We start from the raw sequence: 23,898 nt of genomic DNA, 5'->3' as shown, positions 1-23,898 counted from the left end.
CATAGTTGTAACATCCCAGGACTGGCTCTGAGAATCCTCTGTAAGTGTTAGAGTGTCAAATGTACTGAGATTGTGCTGTGAGCTGAGAAACTGTATGGTGAGCTGAGGTGCTGACCAGCCTTCCTAGGTGAGTTCAAATAATCACAGCCTCTGTTACTGAGAGACCCCTGACCTACTGTCAATCATATCATATCCTCAAGTCTCAGCAGCGTTAAGAGGTTGGGTGCACCTGGCTTAATATTCTCCCTACTTCCACTGAAGCCTTGGATGTTTTATACCAATTGTACCAATCAACTATTATCTAAGTCATCAACTCAGTTGTGACCATAGCTCCAAATTCACGGTAGCATTGGAACAACCCTACTTACAGTTAAAAAGACCTTATTGATCTTGAGAGTTTTGGACCCTCAGAAGATACTAGGAACTTATAGTCAGCTAGTAGGCAGATGTTGTATCAACATAGCAACCTGCAGGGAAGCTGGCACATCTGGCTTCCTGTCACTTCCCTGGATCCAAAGAGAACATCTCACCTTGTCGCTGAAGAAAGTAGAGTTCTTGCACGTGAATTAAGGCCACAGACCTGCCACTTTCTGCACTTCACCCTGGGATGTGGTGGGAGACCATCCACCCGCATTGCTCATGGCTGAACCCTGCCTCAGCATCTCATTCGTTCATGATGTAGTCAAGCTCCCAAGTAAGAAAAGCTGTTACCAGCTCATGAGTGTGGAGCTGAGCTGAACAACTGCTGACTAGATCAAAGCAGGAGTGAAAATGCTGCTCCCAACAGCACCGTCTCTCAGGCAACAAAGCCAGTTCTTCCCTTCACCCTGTCTTTTCCTTGAGGCTGCATGGTCCCCACTTTCCTGGGAAATGCAGAAGGGGTTAAATGTAAAGGTCAGAGAGAGACCATTAAATGAAATTTCTTTATAGTTAGGCAATTTGAGGGAGAAATCTAGGGACAGGTGACACAATGTTGAGAAACCATGAAGCAAGGCTGACTCTAGTCAGAAGGAAGCTTGTACCACTGTTACAACAAGTCCGTTGTGAGTCATTAAGAAAATCACAGAATTGCTAAGGAATGGGAAGTGGGGTTGAAGGAATGTCAGGGGGCTGGAAGAGAATGATCACAAACAACAGACCTTTATGCCCACCCTGCTAGGTTCCAAGCTTGGCTAAAACTAACTTTCCTACTAAGGTGTTGGCATAGAAGTAAAGAATTTTCAAACTGGAAGATTTTTTAGAAAGTATCCAGTCTAGAATATATCTAGATACATTTTAAAGCCCCATCTAGACCTAGAGAGACACTTTTTAAGTTCAGAATCATTTTTTTAAAGAGATACAACTTGGGACTTAATAATTAATAACAAAGATCACTAACTGAGTGCTTATTTTGAACCAGGCACTGACATGAGTGCTTCGTGTATATTATCTCATTTAATCCTCACAATAGCCCTTTGAGGCAGCACTGTTACTGTTCCTTTGTTACAGACGGAGAAAGTGAGGCACAGAGCGATGAAGTGCTTGCCAGAGTCACACTGCCGGGCTGTCGTAGGGCAGGGCACAAGAAGAGCAAGGTAGAGGACAGGGTGTAGAGTGGGGAAGGGGTCAGCAACCCTGTCACTTTCCTTCTCTCCCACAGCTCAGAGGACCCTGTTTGAAAACACCCGATAAAGAAAACCAGAGGATAAACTGAATCACTCAAGGTCAAGGTAGGATAAACTGTGACGAAGATTAATATTTTAATGCGTATTTAGCTTTAAAGATAGGGAAATCTGTGGGAGCCAAAAACAAGCGCTGAATTCAAAGCCATGTGAGCATGCCAGAGCAGATGCCATGGGAACCGCATGAAACCATGGGGTGGGAAGTGGGGTTGAAGGAATGTCAGGCGGCTGGAAGAAAACATGGCCCTCAGGCCTGGGCTTGCCTTCTAATGCCCACCCCTGAGCCCCTTACAGCGATGACCTGGGGCCTCTGTAAGGCAGGAGCGCAGGACTTGTGCTCCCTGCATGAAGCTTGAAGCCTGAAAATGTTGCTTTTCCATTACAAAGGAATTGGAAAAACTTTCTTCTGCCTTCAGAGGACACCCTGAAGAAGCCGTGCATCTGTGAGGAAAAATCAAACCCCCAGACTCACTCCTTGAGAAGGTGTAGGATCTGAATTTACTCCTAATTCCTCAGGAATCCCAGTCAGGGAAGTTGGTGACAAAAATTGGCCCTTGGATGTTGATTCTCTAGAAAGGCAACAGACACAATTGGAAAAACTACTCTATAAGGATAGTGCAGGGCTCATGAGAAGCCCATTTTTTCAAATGTTGAAGACTAGTTCAGAGTAGTTCATAATTAAAGAGATATGAATCACTCGAGGAAATTAATTACCTGGAGAGGAAACCAGCAGATGCAAGTAGACAGTGAATTAGAATTGCAAGAATGGGAATAAAAGAACTGGAAATGAAAGTTTTAGAATAAGTATGTTAAAATAATTTAAAAGATTTTTTAAAATTAGGAACTGTACTGAAAGAATAGAGCATTATGGGCAGACAAATTTAATAAATACCTAAATACAGCTCCTAGAAACAAACAAACAAACAAAAAATATTGCAGTCCAGGACTCACTGGATAGGTTAAACAAAAGAGTCAGCACAGCAGAGGAAAAAAATCACTGAACCTGAACACAGATCTGCAGAAATCACCTGGAATGTAGCTGGAGAAACAAGGTAGAAACTACGAAAGAATTAACCATGCAAGACAGAGAATAGAATGAGAAGTCGGACATGATCTAGCAGAACTTCCAAAGGGAGAGACTGAAAGGGAGTCAGTATTCACAGGGAAAATGACTGAGAATATTCCAGAGTGACAACATGAATCTTCAGGCTGAAAAAGCTCATTAAGTTCTCAAGAGGGCAAATAAAACTAAAATATGATTTCTGTTTCTCTCAAGGTTTTATCCATTCTGATTTTTCCCCCAATCCTCATTTCTGGGTTTGATTTCCATTTCACTTAAGTGTCCAGTTTTATAGAATGAAAGAATTAAATCAAAACACAAGGACATAAATTAATAAAATAAAAAAACAGAATATAGGAAGAAGGAAATAACAATGATGAGTGATAAAATCAATGAAATATTCCTGTGTTTTAAGGACTCATTTTCAACCTGCTGCTGTTGTAGAATTTAAAAATAAAATTTTATTGAAGTATAGTCAGTTTACAATGTTGTATCAGTTTCTGATGTACAGCATAATGTTTCAGTCATACATTCTTTTTTTATAGGCTACTACAAGATATTTAATACAGTTCCCTGTGCTCTACAGTAGAAATTTGTTGTCTATCTATTTTATATATGTCAGTTAGTATCTGCAAATTTTAAACTCCCAATTTATCCCTTCCTACCTCCTTCCCCACCTGGTAATCATTATTTTGTTTTCTATGTCTGTGAGTCTGTTTCTGTTTTGTAAATAAGTTCATTTGTGTCTTTTTTTTAAGATATCAAATATAAGTGCTATCATATGGTATTTTTCTTTCTCTTTCTGGCTTACTTCACTTAGAATGACAGTCTCCAGGTGCATCCACATTGCAGCAAGTGTCATTATTTCATTCTTTTTTGTGGCTGAGTAGTATTCCATTGTATAAATATACCACAGCATCTTTATCCAGTCATCTGTTGATGGACATTTAGGTTGTTTCCTTATCTTGGTTATTGTAAATAGTGCTGCTATGAACATTGGGGTGCATGTATCTTTTCAAATTAGAGTTCACTTGGAATATATGCCCAGGAGTGGGATTGCTGGATCATATGGTAAATCTATTTTTGTTTTTTAAGGACTCTCCATACTGTTTTCCATAGTGGCTGCACCAGAATACATTCCCTTCTGCCAACAGTGTAGAAGGATTCCCTCTCCAGCCTTCATTTCTAGCCTTTTTAATGATAGCCATTCTGACTGGTGTGAGGTAATACCTCATTGTAGTTTTGATTTGCCTTTCTCTGATAAATAGTGATATTTAGCATTTTTCGTGTGCCTATTGGCCATTTGTATGTCTTCATTGGAGAATTGCTTGTTTAAGTTTTCTGCCCATTTTTGGATTGGGTTGTTTATTTATTTTTTTGTTATTAAGTTGTATATGATTAAGGAAATTAAAAATGATTCAAAGAAATGGAAAGTTATCCCATGTTCTTGGTTTGGAAGAATAAATATTGTTAAAATGGCCATACTACCCAAAGCAATCTACACATTTAATGTGATCCCTATCAAATTACCTAGGACATTTTTCACAGAACTAGAACAAATAATCCTAAAATTTGTATGGAATCACAAAAGACCCAGAATTGCCAAAGCAATACTGAAGATAAAGAACAAAGCTGGAGAAATAACCCTCCCAGATTTCAGAGAATACTACAGAGCTACAGTAGTCAAAACAGCGTGGTGTTGGTACAGAAACAGACATATGGATCAATAGAACAGAATAGAGAGCCCAGAAATAAACCCATAGACTTTTGGTCAATTACTCTTCAACAAAGGAGGCAAGAACATACAATGGAGAAAAAAACAGTCTCTTCAGCAAGTGGTGTTGGGAGAACTGGACAGCTGCATGTAAATTAGTGAAGTTAGAACTCTCCCTCACACAGTGCTGCTGTGGAATTAGTTACTGATGCTGGACTCTGCTTGCTTCGCTAACACAGGCTACTTTCCATGTGCAGATCAGAAGTCCCCTTCTGGCGCAGTTTTACTCTCAATGTACTACCTGGATGGTCAGAAATGCCTTCTGGAGGGAAGCTGGAGGAGATACACCAGCACAGGGAGGGAAGCTGTGGGAAGAGGATGGAGACTTCAGCAAATGCTGGACCATTTTCAGAAACCTGACACCAAATGAACACAGACTAAAAGTGACTCCTAGTGGCTCAGTCACCAGCACAGCACACAGGGATGATGTCCAGGACTTCCACACCCTGGCTGCTGCTTGTAGCAGCTTGTTTGTAGGGTTTTCCTTTGATTGCTGCGCTTCACGGATGTCTGTATTCTAGAGGGTGCTTTGAGGGTGTGAATAAGCCAGTCCTCCTCTCCTCCCATCCCTCCCTGTCTCCTGCTCACTTTCCCCTTCCCTACTGACCGTGCAATCCCTGGTGCATGGGGTCCCACAGGGGACCACTGTGCAAGTAAGGAGAAGGTCTCATGTCACCACTGCGATACGGGGATGACGTTCTTTAGGACGAGTGTGCCTCTTACTACTAAGCCAGCTAAAATGTGATGATCAGATTAATTTAGTAGTACCAGGCTGTTGAAATTCAGGGTCGGGTATAAGATGCTGGGGTGCCAGTGTAGACAAGCTATTCTATCACAAGAAGGTCTCAGTGAGGCCTGATTAGGTCTGCCTCACTTCTGCACACAGGACTGAACTTATCTTTCTAAACTCTTTAGCAATTGCCAATTTAAGAGATTGTTCTGCATAAAATGGTAGCTAAGATGCAAAACCCCATAAGAGCATTATAGAATCTAACACCACTCCCACCATTCAATTAAAATTGTGTCTCACTCACCACCAGTAGTAACCACAACAATAAGAAGAACTAATGTATATTGATCATAAACACGCGCTATGCCTGGCACCATTCTGAATGCTTTACATGTATTAGGTCAGTTACACTTACGACAATCCTATTAGGCGAATACTAATGTTATACACATTTTATAGATGAGAAAACTGAGGCATAGAGAGCTAAACTAATGTGTCCAGAGTCACTGAGCTCATAAGCTAATGCAGACACATGATGTTCTCACGTGGCCCCAGGGTGCCTTTGAGGCAGCCTGGCTCTGAAACTCTGTAAACCATTAAGCTGCACTGTCTCCGAATGTCCTCCATCAGCCAGTCCCAAAGGCCTTTCCTCAGTCCACCCTGCTTTCCTCTCTGGGGCCTGCAACAGTGTTAACCATCCCTCAACCTCCCCGGTGGCTGGTTCCTTCCTCCCAGCCTGCTGCTGTCTCTCTCGCTCTGTTTCCTTCCTCTGCTCTCCAAACGGAGGCATCCTCCAAGGTTCTTCCCCACCAGCCCTATTTTCCATTCTCTTTATTCTTTCTCCCTTTCACCAGGACCGTGGATGCAGCACTCAGTGGATTTAACTAATGTCAGGACCCTGGGGTTCCAGACCCAAGGCTCAGCCCTTTCACTCCTGGGGTCCTCACCTTCCCCCGTAGGAAAATGAGGGGATGGTTCTTACCCTGGCTGCACACTAGCCCCACCTGGTGGTGGGATTAGAAGGACATGAGAAGGTTAGGGGTGGGAGCAGCTAGGCCATTTCTAGAATGAATGTGCTTTCCTGAGCAGCAGTTTGGAGATGTAAGTTGTTTTGAAATTGTCTTCACGCTTCTTAACATATTAGGGGGCTCTTCAAACGCTTACTGATGTGTCCAGGCCAAGTTGCTCCAGACTTAGAAAGCTGAGTGCAGTTTCCTGGTATCCTCCTTAAAGGTCTCCTGCCTTGGGCTCAAATCCCCATAAAACGGACTACACACAGCCCACGCAAAAGCCAGCATTTACTCCAACATCCATGTTTGCCCTACCTTCTTCCTCATCCCGTGTCCAGTAAGATTTCTTCTTTATAGAAAAGCAGGCTGAAACCTATGAAATTCTAATAATGTCTAGTCCTTCAGCACACTTATAAACATGGCTTATCTGTAGTGATACTCCCCTCCTTCTAGGCTTGCTCTCTAAGAAGCAAACACCTGTTTCATTCTGTTCTGGCTATTTTTGGTCCAGATTTGGCCCTTGGATATGTACTATCACAGTGCTTCTTGTACACATTAATGTGGAAATAAATTGTCTGAAATTGTCTTAAATGCGAGTTCAGTTTTCAGCTGTTCTTAGGTGTAGTCTGAAATTCTACATTCCTCCCAGGTCACGCTGAGGTTTCTGGTCTATGGACCACAGTTTGAATAGTGAGGGTCCGTAATGTTCACTGGAGGGGACGCTCAGTGTGGAGAACAAAGGATCTCCAAGATGACAGGTGGAAAAATCCCTTATTCCTTTCAGCCATGAGCTATCTTAACCCTCCATCCTCTGCATAAGGTCGCTTTCTGCATAAATCTGCATGAAGCCAGTATTTCCTGGACGATGTAAAACATTCATCAGATTAAGTGGCATCCCCTTGTTTTGCTTGGTTTTGCTTTGTAACCATAACTTCCCTATCATGAGTCGTTCTCCATGGAGAGGGTGGATGAGCCATTTCCTGCCGCGGCAATACTGGTGCTGTGCCCCAGTATCCTTCTTTACCCTCTGGAAAACCCTGCTGCCTAAGCCTGCTATAAGCAGACAATTCCCCCGTCTGTTTCCCAAAGCTATGGCATCGAGTATCTGGAACTTTTATACCCTGGCCTGCTACTGTCTCTTGCTCAAGACAAGTTCCTGTTTTCAAGAAGCCATCGAGATTGCACATCTGTCTCAGTACCTTGCCTTTAGTAGGTGATCAATAACTTTTTTCCAGTTTTGATTGGTTATCTTTATTAGATACCAATAAAGTATCTCCCTGGAGACAGAGAAGCCACATTCTTTACTTGGCATTTCAGAGGAATGGTTAACATTTGCTTTAGATTTATTTACAGACCATTTGGGATATTTCAAAATATCCATGTCCATCTATGTCCTCTTCAGGGATTTACTTCTTGTAATGTTTAGAGCCAGATTAATTCCTTAATGTCAACTTCTACAGATTGGCTGTGCTGTCTCTTGGGCTGCCTGCTCCGTGCTTGCCTGAAATTCTGCTTTGAACTGTAGCTAGCCATGGTCTGAATGTCCCTTCTCCTTAAAGCCAGGTCATTTTTATCAAGAATCAGTCAGTTGAATCAGCGTGTTACAGGTGACAGAATCTCAATTCAGTGAAGCTCAGCAGAGAGGGAGAGAGAAACTTCAGCCTCTGATCAGAGGAGACACAGTAAAGGAAAAGATAATTGAGCTGCGCCTGAAAGGATGCAGACAATCCTAAGTGAAGGTGTGCAGGAGAGCATAAAAATATTGGGAAAGAAATGGATGAAAACTTGGCAGTCAAATGTGCAATGTCGGTTTAGCAGATAATACAGAGTCCATGTTAACTGTGGCCAAAAAAATGATATGAAATGGAGTATAATGAGTCATGACATGAGGGTGAAAATGGCATCCAGACTGTGCAGCGTTTTGTATGTCCGCCTGAAGAGATTTAAATTAACCTTGTAGGAAATGCTGAGTGATGGAAGATTTGTAAGCAAGTAAATGTCACAAAGTTAATGTCCTTGCACAGATGTGTTTTGTTGTGGTGTCTAGCTCATCTGCAGATGATATATGAGTCTAAGCATGAGTAATAATCTTCCCAAATTTGGTTTATCTTGGTGAATGTACCAAGTACATGAGGAAAATAATGTCTATTCTATAGTTACAGGATATAGTGTTGCAGAAATATTAATTACGTAAAATGATTGTGTGATTTACAGGTCATCTTTATTTTTACGGTTTGGGGGTTCCTCCAATTGTGTGCTATTTAATTGTTGAGAGAGGGTGTTAAGATCCCCAATTGCGATTATAGAATTTCTATTTCTCCCTTTGATTCTCTCAACTGCTTCGTTGTATATTTTAAAGATCTATTTTTCAGTACATGTATTAATAATGATTATATGTCTTTTTGTGTACAATTTCAGCCACTCCAACCTTATTACACTTACAGCTTACATGATATCTTTTCAATCCAACTGCTTTTACCTTATCTTTGAATTTAAAGTATATGTATCTGGTCAATAGCATACAATTGGGCATTACTGTCTTTACAATCAATTCTGACAGTCTCTCTCTTTTAATTAATGTTATTTTACAGTCTACTGACCCTTATGGTTTGTATTGAGAAGTCAGTGGCCTTTGGAATTGATACTAAAGAAAAACTATTTATGACAGTTGTTAAAGATGGTAAAGAAGACTTTATTCAGGAAGAGTCTACTGCAGTGGGATTTTGCAGGCTCAACTCCAAATGCAACAGGGACAAGTGGAGATTTGTAGCCAAGGAGCAAGGTGGGGTCAGCAAATTACTCTATTGTCTGGATTATGCCACAGTTTGTTCACCTCCTGAAGGACATCCTGGTTGCTTCCACGTTTTGGCAATTATGAATAAACCTGCTGTAAACATCCTTGTGCAGGTTTTTGTGTGAGCATACTTTTTTGATTCCTTTGGGTTAACGCTAAGAAGTGTAATTGCTAGATCATATGGTAAGAGTATGTTTAGTTTTGTAAGAAGCTGCCAAACTGTCTTCCAAAGTGGTTGTACTATTTGCATTCTCACTAGCAATGTATGAGAGTTCCTGTTGCTCCACGTTCCCTCTAGCATTTGGTGTTGTCAGTGTTCTGGATTTGGGGCATTCGAATTGGTGTGTAGTGGTATTAATTTGCATTTCTCTGATGATGTATCATGTGGAGCATCTTTTCATATGCTTATTTGCCATCTGTGTGTCTTCTTTGGTGAAGTGTCCATTAAGGTCTTTGGACCATTTTTAATTGGGTTGTTTGTTTTCTTATTGTTGAGTTTTAAGTGTTATTTGTATATTTGGGATAACAATCCTTTATCAGATGTGTCTTTTGCAAATATTTCTTTTTAGCCTCTGGCTTGTCTCTTCATTCTCTTGGCAATGTCTTTTCTGGAGGCAGAAGTTTTTAACTTAATGAAGTTTGGCTTATTATTCATTTCTTCTATGGATCATGTCTTTGGTATTGAATCTAAAAAGGCATCTCAATACCCAAAGTCTTGTCGGTCTTCTCCTAGGTTCTCTGCTCGGAGTTCTGTAGTTACACATTTAACGCCTAAGTCTATGATCCATTTTGAGTTAATTAATGGGAAGATTATAAAGTCTATACCTAGAATAGACACAGGTCTAGATGTTCAGTGGTTCCAGCTCCATTTGTTGAAAAGACTACTTTCCCTCCACTGTACTGCCTTTGCTCCTTTGTCAAAGATCGGTTGACTGTATTTATGAGAGTCTTATTTCCTGGGCTCTCTATTCTGTTCCATTGATATATTTGTCTTTTCTTTCGCCAGTACCAAACTGTTTTGATTACTGTAGCTTTATAGTGAACCTTGAAGTCAGGCAGTGTCAGTTCTCCAACTTTGTTATTCTTCTTCAATATTGTATTGGCTGTTCTTAATCATTTGCGCCTCTATATAAACTTTAGAGTCAATTTGTCGATATCCTTAAAATAACTTGCTAGAATTTTGATTGGGATTCTGCTGAATCTGTAGATCAAGTTCAGAAGAACTGACATCTTGACGCTATTGAATCTTCCTATGCATGAACACAGAATCTCTCTCCATTTATTTAGTTCTTCTTTGACTTTATTCATCAGACTTTTATAGACTTTCTCATATAGATCTGGTACACGTAAATATTTCACATTGGAGGTACTAATATAAATGGTATTGTGGTTTTAATTTCAAATTCCACTTGTTCATTGTTGGCATTTAGAAAAGCCATTGACTTTTGTATGTTAACCTTATATCTTACAACCCTGCTGAAATTGCTTATTAGTTCCAGGAGTTTCTACTGATTCTTTTCAGTTGTCTGTGTAGATGATCATATCATCTGTGAACAGTGTCTTCAGTCTCACTTCCGAATCTGTATACCTTTTGCCTCCTTTTCTTGCCTTATCGCATCATGAAGGACTTCTAAAATTAATAGTTCAGTTAATGTTATCATGGTCTATTTTTCTCCACCCATTTACTTTTAATCTACATGTGTCTTTCTATTTAAAGTGGGCTTGTTGTAGACAATGTGTAGTTGGGTCATTTTTTTTAATCAATTCTGTCTTTAATTGGTACATGTAGACAATTGAAATTTAAAGCAACTATTGATATATTTAAATTAATGTCTACCATATTTGTTACTGTTTCTACTTGCTATCTTTATTCTTTGGTCCTATTTATGTCTTCCACTCTTTTTCTACCTCTTGTGGTTTTAACTGAGCATTTTATATGATTTCATTTTCTCTTCTTTCTTAGCATATCAGTTATACATCTGTTTTGTTTTTAGTGGGTTCCCTAGAGTTTGCAGTATACACCTACAACTAATCCAAGTCCACTTTCAAATACACTATACCACTTCACAGGTAATGTGAACACCTTATAATAATAAAATAATCCTGTTAAAAAACAAAATTCAACTGGATAAATTTGAAGATTCCATTGAAAAAAAGGAACAAAGAACAAATGGAAACAAAAAAACATAATGACAAGATGATAGAGTTAAACCCAACCGAGTAATAATTACATTAAATGAAAATGGCCTAAACTCTCCATTTAATGGGGAGGATATAGCTCAGTGGTAGAGCACATGCTTCGCATGCACGAGGTCCTGGGTTCAATCCCCAGTACCTCTATTAAATGAATAAATGAATAAGTGAATGAATGAATAAATGAATAAATAAATAAATAAATAAAACTAATCACCCTCATTTAAAATTCAGAGATTGCCTGACTGAAGAAAGGAACCTAGATACATAAATATAAAGACATAACTAGGATAGAAGTAAAAGGATGAAAAAGGAAATGCTATTTAAATATCAAAGGAAAGTTGGCATGCCTGTAGTACCATCAGTTCAGTAAGCTTCAGAGCAAGGAATATAACCAGGAATAAATAGGGATACTTCCTAATAATAAAGGAGTTAATTCATTAAAAAGACATACAATATTAGAAGTGTGTGCAGCTAACAGCACAGCTTAAAATACACGAGGCAATAAGTAACAAAACTGAAAGAACTAGAAAACAATCTACCATTTTAGTTGGATATTTCAGCAGTTCTCTTTCAGTAATGAATAGAACATTAGACCAGAAAAAAAAAATCAGTAAGGATACAGAAGACTTGAACAACGCTTTTAATCAACTTGACCTAGTTGAATTTTATATAACAATGCCCTCCCCCAATCAAAATAGACGTTCCTTTCAAATGCATGTGAAACATTCACCAAGAAAGTACATATTCTGGGACAAAAAAACAAATATCAAGTTACTTGAAGGATTGAAAGCATACGAGTAGGTTCTCTGAAGACAGAGGAATTAAATTAGAAATTAATCAAAGAGATGTACCTGGAAAATCCCCGAATATGTGCAAATTAAATAGAACACTCCTAAATAACTCAGGGGATGTAGGAGAAATCATGAAGGAAACTAGAAAATAGTCCGAATGTAATAAAATAAAAATACAACCTGTCAAAATTTGGGAATGCAACAAAAGCAGTGCTTTAGAAAGGGAACTTTATAACATTAGGTGCTTATATGAGAAGAAAAGAAAGTCTCAAATCAATTACCTAAGCAAGTCAAATTAAGCAAAAAGTAAGGAGAAGGAAGAAAGAAAATAGTACAAGTAAGAGCAGAAATCAAATAGAAGTTGAACAAATAAATAGATGTTAACTAAACTTACTGCGATGATCATTTCACAATATATGTAAGTCAAATAGTTGTGCTGTGCACAGACTTATACAGCATTGTGTGTCCATTTTATCTCAGTAAAACTGGGGCAAAATAGAGAATATCAACAAAACCAAAGAACTATTTCTTTGGAAAAACAGGCTCTACATCCCTCTGACCCAGGGATGCAGAGATAGCCACCTCTGTCTGCACCACCCTTTCAGGGCTGAGGTACCAACTGCCATCGGCCTGAATGGTGTTGGGGGGGCACCTTGCTAACGATGTCCCTCCTCCAACTCCTGCCAGAAACATGAGGGACTCGAAGTCCTTCTCAAAGCACAGTGCAGCCTTTGATATCCTGGCTGCAGCAGGAGGCCCAGGGAGGATGGGAGGGGCAGCCCAGCCCTCAGGACCCATAGTCCTTGCACTGTCAGGCCTCTGACTAGGGAGCAGAGCTCCTCCCTGCCTCTCTGCAGATCACTTATGCCTATCAGGCTGTGGCACATTCCACACATTCTAGGATTGAGGCACACAGTATGGTTCTTGTCGGGGTGGTCAGGGTTGGGGAGGAGGGCAGAGAGCATCCCAGGAATCAAGGCTGCTGTTCTTGCTCCCTCCCTGACTGGCCTGGCCCACACTGACCTGCCTGCCACTGGGAAAGGGCTCCCCACCCAGCCTCTCTCTGCAAACACCTCCCTTGGTTGTCTGGGTGAAGCTGGAGCTGTGGGCGCAGCGTCTCACCTCACCCCCAGCAGCATCAGCGAGCCAATCCCCAGTCCTGGCTCCCAAATTCTTGGTCAGAAGGAATCCTAGAAATCACCTGATGTAGCCCAGCATCTTACAGGTGAGAGGATGGGGGGCCAAGTATGTTGAGGCTGTGCATGAATGAAATTTAGTTGCATGAAACAAACCTCATTTGCCTTTTGGATAGTCAGCAGAGCAGATGACATAGTGAGCTGAACTTTGGAAAAGCCTCCCATGAGATCTTGCAAATGAGATGGGAAAAAGTGTGGGCTGAATCCAAATAAGGTTAGACAGACTGATGACTGATTTAAAGACTACTAATAAGTTACTTCCTTGCTCTCTTGGATGCTATGTTCAGAGCAGGTTCTTAGTCACGGCTCTCATTCCATTCCAGGCCAAATTTTAATAGTCTTGGATGAAGGCATAAATTCATTTCTTTAAATAATGTTGAATGAGTGCCTACTCTGTACTGAACACTGAGTGACACTGTTGAGTGAAAACAGAGCCCCTGCCCTCAAAAAACCCACAGTCCATTGAGGACTGAGAGGTCAGTCAAAGTGTCAGAAAAATGGTTGTGCAGTAACGGCTGTGACAGGGCGAAAGGGAAGTCCTGTAAGAGCACATCAAAGGCGACTTTCATCTAGGTGGCAAAATCAAGGAAGACTTCCCTGCAGAAGTAACTTTTAAGTTAATATCTGAAAGATACGTAAGAGTTACAAAGACAAGAGGGAAGAAGAATTCCAGAGAGAGGGACCAGTGTGTCCCTCCAAAGCCCTGTTCCAGGGGGGAATACGACTAGTGTGAAGGAATGAAAGGCCAGTGAGCCGAGGCGAGGGCACAGGGAGCCCTGAGGAGCTGCATTCATCTGCTAGAATGTAAGCTCTATGAGGGCAGAGAATTTGTGTTATTTTGCTCACAGCTGTGTCTCCAGTGCCTAGAGCCATGCCTGCCTCATGTAGGTACCAAGAAATATTGAGTGAATGAATGAATGCTGATGTAGGAAGCTGGTAGAGTACGTAAGGGATATGAACAATAGGAGTTTTGTAGTGCTTTAAGCAGAGGGACATTGTGAACTAATTTCTCTGTTTCGTAGAGATTAGCCTGGCTTCAGTGTGGAGAAGAGACCAGAGGGGGCAGGAATAGATGTGTGGGACCAGCTAGGATAAGCATTCTATTTCTGGATGAAGGCAGATCAAACTAAGCTGTGGTACTGCAGGGAGAGCAGAGTGGAGAGTATTAAGAGATGTTTAAGGGACTTGTTGAGGACCTCCTGGACATGAGCTGGTCAGAGTCATTGTTGAGGTTGGACAGACGGTGAATAGGAAAACAGAATCAGAATTCACCATTATCTCAAAAACCTCGATGGAAATGTCACAGTAAGATAAAAAGCACATGAAATAAATGTAAAAATATTAAAATACAATGACACAAGTACAGAGTGGGAAACAGCTAAAAGCAACACATATAAGAAATATGTCAGAGTTTTAGGCACCCTCAAGCTCCAAGTATGAATTTATCTGTAAATGAGGCTACCAAACATTAACGCAATGTAGGCCACATGAGGAGATTTACTGTGTCAGAAAACAAGATGGCGAGCCTTGCTGTTCTCTGGGCCGGCTAATGGGCTGTGCATTCAGCTCTAGATGACAGATACTAAAATAGACATTTATTGATGGGAACTTCCTGAGAAAAGGGCAATAACTCAGCAAAGCAAGTCATCAAGGAATACCTTAGTTAACAGAGGACATTTAGCAAACATGAGAAAAAACTCGGAGGGAACAGTCACATTTCAGTGCTTAAAGGCTCTCATGAGAGATTGTACTTCTGTGGTCTCTGGGAGTCTAATCCAGGGTGAGCGTAACAGGACGAAAGATTTCCACTTAGTGACAGAAAGAGTTTCCTAAATCAATCTGTCCCAAAATAGAAAACTTCAGCAAGCCTGGAGCCTCCTTGGGGGAGAGTAAGCAGATGAAGGCTAAGCGAAGGCGGAGCCAGGTCATGAAACACAAGGCTTGTGTTTCTGGCTGCTTGGATTCTGAGCTTGATTCTCAAAGCAACGTGGAAACGTCACGAGCATTTTAAAGGAGGCCTGCATCGTGTTCCAGTTTATATTCTGGGAGGACCACTTCAGGGTTGAGGATGCCCTGGGCGCGAGCCTCACTGGAGTGGTCAGGCGTGTCCAGAGCGTGCGCCAGCTCACACCCAACTGCTGATTCTCTGACTGAGATTGCATTGAACCTGTAGATCAATCTGGGGAGAAATGACATCTAGACAACACTGACAAATCCACGTATGCAGCATGTCTTTCCATTTGTGTAGGTCTAGTTCAGTTTCTCTCATCAATGTTTTATAAATGTGAGCACATAAATCTTGCATGTATTTTGTTAGACTTATCTCTGTGTTTTGTGGTTTGGGTACTGGTGTGACATATTGTTTGTAGAGTCTTTAGGATTTCCTACCTAGATAATCATGTCATCTGCAAGTGAAGACAATTTTCATTTCTTCCTTTCTAATCTTAGTATTATTTATTTTTTGTTCTTTCTTTCAGTACACCTTTGAATAGTAGTGAGGGTGGATATCTTTGCCTTGTTTCTGATCTCAGGGATAAGCATTCAGTCTTTTATACATTAAATATGATGTTAGCTATACATTTTCATAGTTGACCTTTATTAGATTGAAGAACTTCCCTATTATTTCTAGTTTCATGAGAGATTCTTTTATGAATGAATGTTGACTTTTTCCAAAGTGCTTTTTTCTGCATCTATTGAGATAATCACTTTTTATCAGTTGATATGGTGATTGCATTGATTAATTTTTGAATACTGAACTAACCTTACAAGGATAAACTCTCGTCTTCACTATGTGTTATCCTTTTTATATATTGCTCAATTTAATTTACTACTATTTTGCCAAGGGCTTTTGCATCTCTGTTTGTGAGGGATATTTGGGCTGTAGATTTATTTTCATGTAATGTCTTTGTCTAATTTTGGTATCAGGTTAATACTGGATTTATAAAACAAATTGGAAAATATTCCATCCCCTTCCATTTTTTGGAAAAAAAAATTCTCTGGAATTGGTATTATTCCTCCCTGAAGTGTTTGGTAAAATTCACCACTGAACTCATGTGGACTAGGAGTTTTCTTTGTTGGAAAGTTTTTAGCCACAAATTTAATTTTTTAATAGGTATAGCATTGTTTGGACTACCCATTTCTTCCTGAGTGAGCTTTGGGAGTTTGAATCTTTCAGGCAGTTTTTCGATTTCATGTAAGTTCTCAAATTTATTGGTATAAAGTTGTTCATATTATTCCCTTATTAACCTTTTAATTTCTATTGGATCTCTAATAAAATCTTCTCTTTCATTTCTGATATTGGTAACTGGTATTTTCTCTCTCTCTCTTTTTTAATTGAACATAACAGATAGAAATTTATAAATTATAGTTTCATGGATTTTCCCTATTATTTTCCTGGTTTCCATATTGTTGATTTCTGCTCTTATCTTTATTTCTTTCTTTGTGCTTCCTTTGTGTTTAACTTGCTTTCTTTTTTATAATTTCTTAAGGTGGCTTAAGCTAAGATCACTGTTGAAACTTTTCTTCTTTAAAAGTAATTAATGTCATACATGTTCCTAAAACATTTCTTTAGCTGTATCACACAAATTTTTACATGTGGTGTTTTCATTTGTCTAACTCAAAGTACTTTAGAATTTCCTGTGTGATTCCTTCTTTGATCCATGAGTTATTATTTAGAGTGTATTTTTAAATTTCTAATTATTTAGAGTTTTGGAGGCTGTATCTCTAGTTTTATTTCTAGTGTAATGCTATAATGGTCAGAGAACATGCTTTGTGTTATTTCAGTCCTTATACATTTGCAGAGGTGTGTTTTGTGGCCTAGAATGTGACTTACTTTGGTGAATGTTCCATGTGTACTTGAAAAGAATGTTTACTTTGCTATTGTTAAGTCGAATACATGTTAATTATGTCAGGTTGGTTGATAGTGTCCTTTGAGTCTTCAACCACATGTTGGTTGAAAGTTTCCTCAGAGTCGTTCTGTTCCTTCAGTCTCCTTCACGTCTTCTTCAGGAGTCATACAATCATAAATATGTATGCACCTAATAATAGAATTTGAGAATACAAAAAGCAAAATAGTGTAACTGAAAGAAAGAAAACCACAGTTGTGTCTGAAGACATCAACACTGAGAGCACAAGTAGATGAAGAGAAGTTACAAGAGAAAAGAAGAGAAAAAGTAGAAATTCAACCCATATTTCTTCATCATCAGTATAACCTCACCATCATTAAACATTTATTGTCTCCCTGAGATATGCTTTACCATCAGGGGTTGAAAACTTCTATGTCTACAAGGGCCAAGCAGTTGCATAAGTTAGTGAAGTTGGCTGGGTGACACCTGCTTTAGAGGAGGTCAGAGAAGCAACAGAAAGAGGTATAGCCCTGATGCACAGGAGGGGACATGGCCAGTCTAAGGAGGAGGACCCCGCTCAGCTGTTATAAAATGAGAAACATGCTGTAAAATATGACCAGACTTTCTTATTTGGCATGGAAACCAGAAATCCATGTCTTCAAGTGAATATCCCCATTTTTTTAATGTTGGAAAGGTAAATCAAAATAATACTTGAAACACTGTGTGGACCGATACTTTAGTACAAACAAACTTGCCTGCAGGCCAAGTCCAGCCCAAGGGCCTTTTCTTTGCAACCTCAGATATAAACGCTAATAATTCTTCCTCTTGGAGAGCTCACAATTTAGTTGGAATTACAAGATATGCACTTGCGTTATACGTTTCAAGGGAAACCATGGTGGGCGCCATTGAGAGATAAGAACAAAATGGGATGTATTCAAACTTTTTCTCATTCAGCAAACATGCATTTATCACCTACTGTGTTCCAGGTGTTATTCTAGGTAGTGGAGATTCATCAATGAAAAAAACAGATGAAGTCCTTGCCCTCAAGGATCTAAAAGTCTAGTGAGAGGATAAAGACAGTGAAAAATCATAAATGAATAAATTATGTAGTGAATTATAAGAGGATATGTACTTTTTTTTAATTAAAAAAAAAAAAGATTGGAACTGCCAGAGTAGAAGAGCTGCAGTTTTCATTAGGACAGAGAGAGATGTGGTCACTGAGAAGGTGACAACTGACCAAAGATTTGAGGACGTGAGGAAGGGTGCGTGAACATCCAGGAGAAGAGCATGCCAGGAGATGGGAATAGCCAGTGCAGAGACCTGAGGCAGGAGTGCATGCTAGAGGAAGACCAAGCTAGAAAGTGTTGCTTGAACAGAGTATGCCAGGGTGAGGGATCAATCATGTTTGGGAAGAAGCAAAGAGCACCTTAAAAAGGGGTCATTGAGGAGTGTTAAGTAGAAGGCTGTTTGCAAAGCTATGCACAGAGTTAAGACAAACGATCAAGGTCATGCCCTGGAGAGGTAGCACTAGCTTGATGGCTCTAGCACTTCTAGGCCAGAAGAGGGCAGCAGAGAGCAGGATTTCTGGAACCTCGAGGGGGCTGGCCGTGGGACAGGGCTGCTGGCAGGAGATGTGGTCTTTGGTGAAGGAGCACAGTCGTGGCCACAACCAGGCTTGGCAAGGAAGGAAACAGAAGACTAAATACCTCAACCTCTCTCAGCTCCCATTTCCCCTTCCAGTACCACAGCCTGCCACCAACTGATCTAACTCCAAGCCAAAAGGCAGTGGAGCACATTTGAAGATTCCTGTGGCCACCCTGCTGATGAGGAAAGGAGAGGGGAAAAGTCTGGAGAATGGATCCGGAGCGACAAAAGGAGAATGTCCAGGACAGAGAGAGTAGAGGGAGGTGAGGCTTGTGGTTTTGTAAAGCATGGTAAGCCATTGCAAAAATATTACATTTTACTCTAACTGAAATGTGGAGCCACTGCAGGATTTTTTAGCAGAAGATTGATATGTTGACCTTCAATTTGCAAAGAATCACTCTTGCTGTTCTGTAGAAATGGGCTGTGGGTGAGAGAAGGGCAGGAGTGGAGTCTCCTGGCCTTGACTTGGACCTCGGTGATGGTGGAGATGGTGAGAAGTGTTCTGATTCTGGATATATCCAAATAAATCTAAAAGATTTCTAGATGGATTAAGTGTAGGATGTAGGAGAAAGAGAAGCATCAATAGTGACTAATGTTTTGGTCTGAGCACTCAGAAAGATGGATCCAGCGATCCCACTTCTAGGTACGTATCTGAAGTAAATGAAATCACTCCTTGAAAAGTTATCTGCACCCTTATGTTCATTGCAGCATTATTTACAATCGCCAAGACATGTAAGCAACTTAAGTATCCACTGAAAAATAGAAAATGTGATATATAGACATAGATAAATATGATGGAATATTACTTGCCATGAAAAAGAAGGAAATCCTGCCATTTGCAACAACATGGATGGACCTTGAGGGCATTATGCTAAGTGAAATAAGTTAGAGACGAATACTGCACGACCTCACTTACATGTGAAATCTAAAAAAAACAAACTCAGAGAATAGATGAGTGGTTGCCAGAGGAGGGAATGAGGAGGTGGGCAAAGGAGGTGAAGGTGATCAGAAGGTACAAACCTCTGGTTATAAGATATATATAAGTCCTGAGGATGTAATGTACAGCATATTGCCTATAGTTAATGATGCTGTATTGTGTACTTGAAAGTCGTTGAGAGAGTAGATCTTAAAAGTTCCTACCACAAGAAAAAAATTGTGATTATGTGAGGTGATGGATGTTAACTGGACTTATTGTGGTGATCACTTCACAGTTCTATGCATATAACAGATTATCATGTTGTACACCTAAAATGAAAACAATAGTGTAGGTCACCTATATCTCAAAACTGGAAAACAAAAGTAATTTTGAAAAAGAAAATTATAAGAACAGTAAAACCAAAAAACAAAAGAAAGAAAGAAAAAGCAAATATATTTACAGAACACCAACTTTGTGCTGGACACTCTTCCAGGCACCAGGGACAAAGCAAGGAATGAAACTGACCAGGATCCCCACTCTTGTGGAAGTTTCAGAATGACGTTTGTCCAGCATTAGCAAAGACCCACCTGGCAAGAAAGGTCTCTTTCTGGAGACTCACCTACAGCCCTAGTCCAACAGCCTCTTATTTCTCAACTATTTTCTACTCTACCCTCCACATCAAGACTCCCAGATGCCAGTTCTTTGGTTTTTATAACTAACACTCTGTTTAAAATTTTATATTTTAGTGAGGAAAACTCTTTTTATATTACATGTAATAATATAAATACATTTTGGTCAAGAAAGTGAAAAATGAAAGAAAAAAGAACTTCACTTAATCCTTACAACACCCCATTAGAGCTTTACTAACATTGTCCCCAGGTTAGAGATCAGGACACCAAGAGTCTGGGTGACTAGTCCCAGCTCACCCACTGACATGTCAAAGCAGAGTCAGGGCTGGAGCCCGGGAAGGGACTGCAGGGCCCTGGTCCTCACTACTCTGCCAGGAGGGCCCAGCAGTGTCTGTGTGTTGTAGCCCGACTGCCATCAGAGGTGCAGACAGGTCACTGCACCAGGGGTGAGGTGTTACCCAGACTTTTCTCTTGCCAAGGGTCAGCCGAGGTACTGGCCCAGCAGTTCGAGGGAGGAGGTGGGGCTGCTGACTGGGGCAGAGGTCACCATGCCACCAGCTCTGACCTTACCCGGACTGCTGACTGCTCTTGCCAAAACATCAGTTTCCTGTTTCTTGGCTCCCACAGCCAACCTTAGGTCAAGGGCAGGCAACTGACGCCTCACCCTGGAAGGTTAGCAGTCAAAGTGTCTTTATAGTAACGGGTCCACTCCCCAGCCCATGTTAAAGATAAAGACACTGAGGCCCATAAAGACTGAGTTATGTGTTCAACACTTACAGACAGTTTTATGGCAAAGCCTATATGAGAACTCAGACCTCAGGACTCTCAGCTCAGCATGCTTCCACAAACCATGCTAAACTAATCAGTTCATGTTTTCAGATTAGGTTCCCCAGTGAGCAGGCTGGGACAGGAGGGTGTGTTTGTGTGTGTGTGTGTGCACGCACACCAAGTACAGGATACAAGCCCAGGTCTGACACTCCCCACCACTCCCGGGGAAAGGAATTTCTCCTCAGTCCGACTTACCTTTAAGAAAAGTTCAGGTTTTATGCATCTGACCCAGTGAATGGGACAGGAAGGAGGTGCCCTTTCAGCCAGCGAGGCCACCTCAGGTGTCTTTCCTGGAGACACTCGCACCCGGGCACCAACAGGCCATGCAAGCAGCATGGCTGGAAATAGTGAGAAATGGAAGGCACATCAATGCCCATCAATGTGAAAACAGTCAAATACTGATGGTGCATTTAGTCAGCAGTGAAAAAGAATGAAGCAGGTCTAGATGGAGAGTCAAGGAAAGATTTCCAAGCCATATTATGATGCAAAAACTGAAGAAACTTGCACACAGTGATAGAGTGTGGCCCCACTTATGTACAGAAGCACACTATATATGTGACTTTGAACATATAGGAAAGAGACCACATCAGCCTGATGATGGTGATTTGTTCATTCACTCCACAGATGCACATCCAGGGCCCTCCCCATGCCCCTGGCCCTGGGCTGGATGAGGGGTCAGCAGAGCCCAGAGCAGACAACACCCCTGCCTCCTGAAGCCAGGTGAGGGTGTGGGGTTGGTAGGAGAAGGGAGAAGAGCATTATCTCTCTTTTAAAAGTGCTTTGTGTTATCTGAGGTTTCTAGCAACAGTTATTCACATATGAAATATGTTGTTGTGAATATGTAAATATGTAAATAAACAAAAGAAGAAGGTGGTGGGAGAAGAGAGGAGGAGGAGAAATTCAGGGCTGAGTATGGCGTGTTGGAGGGGCTCTAAAAGGGGCCTGAGGGAGGGGGAGGGTATGCTTAGCATGCACGAGGTCATGGGTTCAATCCCTGGTACCTCCTCTAAAAATAAATAGACCTAAGTACCTATCCCTACCAAAAATAAAAATTCCAAAAGGGGCCTGTGAGGTCTCCTTAGGCACTGACATCACAAGAGGCGTCAAAATCCCTGGAGAGAAAGTCACTGGAAAACTGTATATACCTCCTAGATGATCTTGATTAGCTGAAATTTTGTTAAATACTGCCTGTGGGGTTCCTTTCACAGGGATGAGGATTAGGGTGTAGACTCCGGGGGACTTCAGTGCCTAGCTCTCCTTTCTTAATCTTCTGATCCACACCAAAATGAAGTTACAGACTTAACCAGCAGAGGGCAGCACAGGCAGGTTATTTAAGCTGCAGAGGAAACAATCTCACCTGAGGAAACTATGGTCTTCCCACAGCTCCAGGCTTCCCGGTCGCTCCGAGGATTATTTTAACTGAATGAGATCGGGGTTCCTAACCTCTGATGATGTAAGTCCCATGTATGCAAAACTATCATTGGCTTGGAGCAACGGAGGATTTTTTTGGTGAGTGTTTTATTTTTCGTTACTCAATTCTAGTGGTTCTAAACCTAAGGCAGTTTTGCCTCCAGGGGGACATATGATAATATCCAGAGACATTCTTAGTTGTCACAGCTGGCTCCTACCTTCCAGTGGGCAGAGGCCAGAGATGCTGCTAAACCACCTACAATGCACAGGAAAGCCCCCACCGCAAAGAATGATCCAGCCCAAAATATCAGCGGTGCCACCGTCAAGAAACCCTGCTCTATTCAGTCCACTCATGCTGATCCATATCTTTGGCAATTTATTGAATGATCATTCAACTGTTCCCATAGATCACAGGAAAGGAAGAGATGATAGGCAGCTGTTCAAATTGGACACCTGAGAGTTACTACTTCCCATTGAGCAGGAAATTTAGTGGCTGAGGGGTCCTGTGGTTAGATTTGAATGTCAGTTCTGCCCTAGACAAGCTGAATGGAAACAGGCACATTATACAAAATCTCTCAGCTTTCATTTCCTCTGATGTCAAATGACTATAATCCCCAGGAGGGCAGGGACTCTCTCTATTTGGGGCAACAAAGTATATACATTCTCCTCGCACATAGCAAGTCCTGGTGTGTTTATCTAAGGAATAAATAATACCTGACTTGCTTATGATCTTCTTTAAATCTGATATTGATTGCTACTTTTAAAAATCTTGATTAGAAACTTGAATGTTAGGGATTATTTTTATTAACTGCACTTGTCCTAGCAGAGCCAGACCTGTACTGCATAATAGGTATAGGATCCTGTACTACGCATGTACCAGTATTGGTGGTGGGAAAGACTGTAGGCTCTGGTCTCAGATAGCCTGGGTTTAAATCTAAGTTCCACTCCTACTTGATTTACCCTCTCTGTGCCTCAGTTTCTCTATCTGAAAAAATGGGGTGATAACAATTCCCAAGTCACAGAGTACTTGAAAGAATTGAAGTTAAAGGAGATAATGAAGTCAAAGCTCTTAGCCCAGTGCCTGGAACACAGCAAGCTCTCAGCAATAGGAGGCTTCATAACACGTTTGGCCTCCAGCCTCCAAATCAAAGGCACCTCCTCAGTTAACTCTCCAGCCAGAAGTGGAGGGTCAGTACTGACATCAGAATCTGACCCCAAAGGCCAGGCTGGCCCGGCTCCTTTCTGCTGCATGGAAATTCAGGAGCTCACCCTTACTCCCCACTCCATGTGCTGGAACGAGGGGTTTTGGAACAAACATTCAATATTCTTCTGTGTGCCCACTTAGTCATATTCAAAATACAGCCCCCATGATTATTTACACAGAATTTTCATTCTGCTAAAGGACCAAAGAACA

At 41.0% G+C, this 23,898-nt stretch overlaps 1 protein-coding gene and 1 non-coding gene across 3 annotated transcripts in view; both read left to right on the top strand.

The window, feature by feature from the left end:
• Window positions 1–23,898, top strand: part of ABLIM3 (actin binding LIM protein family member 3) — a 165,751-nt gene that overhangs the window by 21,994 nt on the left and 119,859 nt on the right. For both annotated transcript variants that reach the window (XM_072955102.1, XM_072955098.1), the window contains exons 2-4: window positions 18,798–18,964; window positions 21,699–21,794; window positions 22,458–22,583. The gene's annotated coding sequence lies outside the window, so the exon portion shown is untranslated. The remainder of the gene's footprint in view (window positions 1–18,797; window positions 18,965–21,698; window positions 21,795–22,457; window positions 22,584–23,898) is intronic.
• Window positions 11,297–11,369, top strand: TRNAA-CGC (transfer RNA alanine (anticodon CGC)). The gene has a single exon. It is a non-coding gene; the product is annotated as a tRNA-Ala (tRNA).

This window comes from Vicugna pacos, chromosome 3, assembly GCF_048564905.1.
Source record: "Vicugna pacos chromosome 3, VicPac4, whole genome shotgun sequence".
Classification (NCBI taxonomy): Eukaryota; Metazoa; Chordata; class Mammalia; order Artiodactyla; family Camelidae; genus Vicugna; species Vicugna pacos.
Note: the sequence above shows the minus strand (reverse complement) of the source record. Positions and strands in the feature narration are given on the sequence as shown.